General features: G+C 41.0%; 1 non-coding gene across 1 annotated transcript; it reads left to right on the top strand.

Annotated features, from left to right (window-relative positions):
* The first annotated feature begins 2,575 nt into the window (after positions 1-2,575).
* Positions 2,576-2,647, top strand: trnag-ccc. The gene has a single exon. It is a non-coding gene; the product is annotated as a tRNA-Gly (tRNA).
* Positions 2,648-4,259: the final 1,612 nt, after the last annotated feature.

The following is a 4,259-nucleotide window of genomic DNA, read 5'->3' as shown; positions in this document are numbered from 1 at the left end:
AAATCGCTTTGCCGGGGGTAATAATCTCTTCCAAAAAAAATAATAACAATAATTCGATCCCTCAATCCACAGCTGTTTGTGGAACACTGCTGTGTGCAATTTGCTGCCACGTTTCGCCCACAAAAATACAATCAATTCACTTTACAGTAATTCTGTTAAGCGCTGTGCATAACTTTGGTCAGTCGATTGCCTGACACATGCGGAAACCCAGCACTGTGGCTTAAGAGTATCCAAACCAGACAGAGTTCCATGTATGCCACCAAGATATGGAAATTTACTTGTCTGGAAATGGAAAGTGTCCCCTGCTTGTCCAATCCTGGAATAGTATTAGACGCAGGTTGGTGAGAGCCAAGGCTTGGCCACCCCAAGACATAAGAACATAAGAAATAGGAGCAGGAGTAGGCCATTTGGCCCCTCGAGCCTGCCCTGCCATTTAATAACATCCTGGCTGGTCTTCTAACCTAATTCCATTTACCCCCCCTTTCCCCATGTCCCTCAATCCCTTTAGTTTTTAAAAATCTATCGATCTCAGTCTTGAATATGTTCAATGACTGAGCATCCACAGCCTTCTGGGTTAGAGAATTCCATAAATTCACTACCCTCTGAGTGAAGAAATATTTTCTCAACTCAGTTCTGAAAGGCTGATCTTTAATCCTGAGACTATGACCCCTATTTTTAGATTCTCCAACCAGGGGAAACAGTCTCACACTATCTACCCTGTCAGAATCCTTAAGAAGCTTATAGGTTTCTGTAAAATCACCTCTAATTCTTCTATATTCTAGAGAATATAGGCCTAGTCTACTCAAACTCTCCTCATAGGTCAACCCTCTCATCCCAGGAACCAACCTAGTGAACTTACGTTATACCCCCTCTAAGGCCAGTATATTCTTTCTGAGATACGGAGACCAAAACTGCACACAATATTCCAGGTGCGGTCTCACCAAAGCCCTATACAATTGTAGCAAGACAAGACTTCCCTACTCTTGTACGTTAACCCCTTGGCAATAAACGCTACATGCTATTAGCCTTCCTAATTGCTTGCTGTACCTGCATCCTAACTTTCTGTGATTGGTGTACAAGGACACCTAAATCCCTCTGAATACTAACACTGTCTAGTCTCTCCCCCTCTAGAAAATAATCTGCTTTTCTATTTTTTCTACACTGCACTGTAAAAAACACTTTTTTAAAAAAGACACTGCGTGCTGGGGTAATTGCTGGAATTTAACCAACTAAAACTGCTTAGCTTCTCATTGAACTTCCCAGTCTGAGAGCTGCATCATTTTGTTGCACAGAAATAACCTGACCAACATCTTTTCAGTGGAATGGTCACACCCTTTCGGTACATATTGAGCGCTCTGGGACGCAACCCTGAGTAAGAGGCGCTATATAAATGCAAGTTGTTGTTGTTTTGGAATTTTCCCCCCAACCCCATTCATACCCAAAGCAGGATATTCCCTGGTGAAAAAAGTGACACTAAACCACAAATTCAAACCATCTCTCCAAACATTCTGTCAGGCCAGCATTCTATTTCCTCGGCTGTGTGCGTCCATTTAATTTAAACAAATGTGGGTTTGTTTACGACAGCTTGGCGATCTGTTTGCGCAACAGTTCAATTTGCCTGTGCCTAAAATCTGCTTCCCATGTGTGTCAATTCCAGTTAGGGTTGAGTAGGGAAGGGACATTAAGCACAATAAATAGCTTGATCAAATGCAACCAAACTTCAGCTACTTTTGGGTCATAATAATGAGAAACTTTGCATTTTGGATTTCATCTTTCATGTCAGGCGAATGTGTCGCAGTGTTGTAGACTGTAAAACACAGCTACCGTATTTTGTAGACAAATATAGGAGGCGAATAGCACTGAAATAAATTGCTTCATTAAAGCAGTCGGAGCAGAAATAAATGTGAACGAGCGGTCCTTAACTCTACCTGAAAGCGTGAAAGCGTCCACAAAAGCTTTGAGTCACAGTCTCCAAATTAAAATACGTTATTCAGGTGACTGGTATTTCCATTTTATTACAATAATTTGCTCCCTCTAATAGATTTTCACCACCATTCGCTTCACTTATGTTTTGTTGCCTTTCCAGGTGATATATTGGCCTAAAAGGATTGAGTGAAAGATCTGGTTTTACTATCTAGTTTGAACAGGCATTCTGTTATCATGCACTGACCTTATGGGTGTCAGTCTGGCTAAGTTGGCAGCACTTGTCTCTGAGTCAGAAGCCACATGAGGATTTGGGGCTCGCAGTCCAAATCAGTCCAGTTCTTTCTTCAAACTAAATGTTAAGAAATCATTGAATACAATTACTCACCCTCTGGGGAAGAGGAGGTAAAATTGAACTTTCAGCCCTCCCCACACATGATCTTGGGATTTCAGGAAATTGTGTTGAGTTGGTAAATCTATGAATTGTCAGGTAAAAATCTATTAAAAAAATGCGAAATCCAAGGATCTACCAGAGGACATTTTTTTTAAAATACTTGGAGGTGGGGGATAGGGTAGAGGAGAGAAAAGAAAATGCCTACATTTTATTTTAACCTGTTGGCATTTGGGTTGTGCCTTGTATCCCAGCAATAGGAGTCCTGTGGCTCAGTGGTTAGAGCACTCGCCTCCCAAGCAAGAGACCTGGGTTTGATTCCCAGCAGGATGAAACTTTGGGCAAGTTTCTTTACTCCACACACCTGATAATAATCCCTCAAGAAAAAAAACAATAATAAATTGGTTATTTCGATCCACGACTGTTTGTGGGACGCTGCTGTGTGCAATTGGCTGCCACATTTCGCCCACAAATATGCAGTCAATTCACTTTACAGTATATCTAGAAGATGTGAAAAGCACTATATCAAATGCAAGGATTATTATTATTATAGTCTGAAACCAAACCTGACACTGCTGGGAGATAAAAAGGCATCTTTCCACCCTTTGGCACCACTTTTACTGAGGAAACTCCATTCCCTTCTGGCCACCTGAAATGAGTTTTGCCTGTTTAGTTCAGTGCTGGGAAAATGAGCTGTATTTTCATACACAGTGATAGCAATTGTGTGACACAGAGTTCAAATCTCTTCAAGAATCACAAACACCAGTGGCAGTTGAACTAGACAAAAAAAGGTTACTAATTCATTATTAGATCAGTCCTTGGTTCCCCTGGAAGAGTTTCTGCAGCCAATCCCCATCTGGAAGTCATTTGACTTTTTCATTCTCTCTCCTGTCTCTCTCTATTGCCTGTAGGCAACAGCACAAGAGATGTTATTCTATTGCTGCAGGATTCAAACCCTGAGGCAGTCTCCCAATAATTTCCTATCCTTTCTGGGCCATATTGGCAATCAAACTTTTAGTAACTATTTAGCCAGTTTCCATTACTTTACAAAACTTCTGTGAGGGCAAGTGAAAAAAAGATATCCTGGAAAAAAAATGGAACCAATGAGGCTTTCGCCTTTGAGTTTTCTCGTGTAAAAGGGCAGCTTTGTTTTGGACAGAGTGGGACTGCGTTCTGCACATTATGAGGCAGACAGACTTTCTTGTTTCTAACAATTCGAACCTTGTTATAATCCTTAACAGCGGTTTGAATTCTGCACTCATTTACTTCAAAGCAGCTTCACGATGTGTAATGTTTGTGCAAATTCAGCCAGGCTGGTCCGTGCCCAGATTGTGGTTGTGTGTGAAAAAAGGGGGGGAAAGGGAAAATAAACAGGTAGAATGACCTTTTTTAAAAAAAAGCCATTTCTTACATGTTTTCGCTGGAATGGTGTGCTACAGAAAGACACCGTTGTCAAATATTGCATTATTTGTTTTATTTTATTAATTTGTAAGAGTTTTACGAAAGTGGCAGAGACCAGTGGGCTGTGTAAGTTGCTGTCTGTTTTGAAGAAACACTTGCTGTTCAAGAGAATTGCTCTGCTGAAGCATTCAATCCAACTGGAGGAATCGACCCCAAATCAGTGTAAAGACAGTGCAACACACCTACAGGGATTCCATTCATATTTCTTCTCTCATTCATCCATCACTTCTAATTATTAACTTAACACAAAATTAAGCACTCTGAGACACTACCCTGAGTGGAGGGCACTATATAAGTGCAAGTTGTTGTTGTTGTACCTCAACGCATAGAGTCCCACGTGCAAACTAATGAGACTCTCCACAGGTGGTTATAATAATAATTAATACATTCTTCCATTTATATAGTGTCTTTCACGTGGGAGGATGTTCTCCCAGGATTTAAAACGAAGTGACCGTGTATTTTGTGGGCGAGTGCAGCAGCCAAT

The sequence above is a fragment of the Callorhinchus milii genome, unplaced genomic scaffold (genome assembly GCF_018977255.1).
Source record: "Callorhinchus milii isolate IMCB2004 unplaced genomic scaffold, IMCB_Cmil_1.0 Scaffold18, whole genome shotgun sequence".
NCBI classification, from domain to species: Eukaryota; Metazoa; Chordata; class Chondrichthyes; order Chimaeriformes; family Callorhinchidae; genus Callorhinchus; species Callorhinchus milii.
Note: the sequence above shows the minus strand (reverse complement) of the source record. Positions and strands in the feature narration are given on the sequence as shown.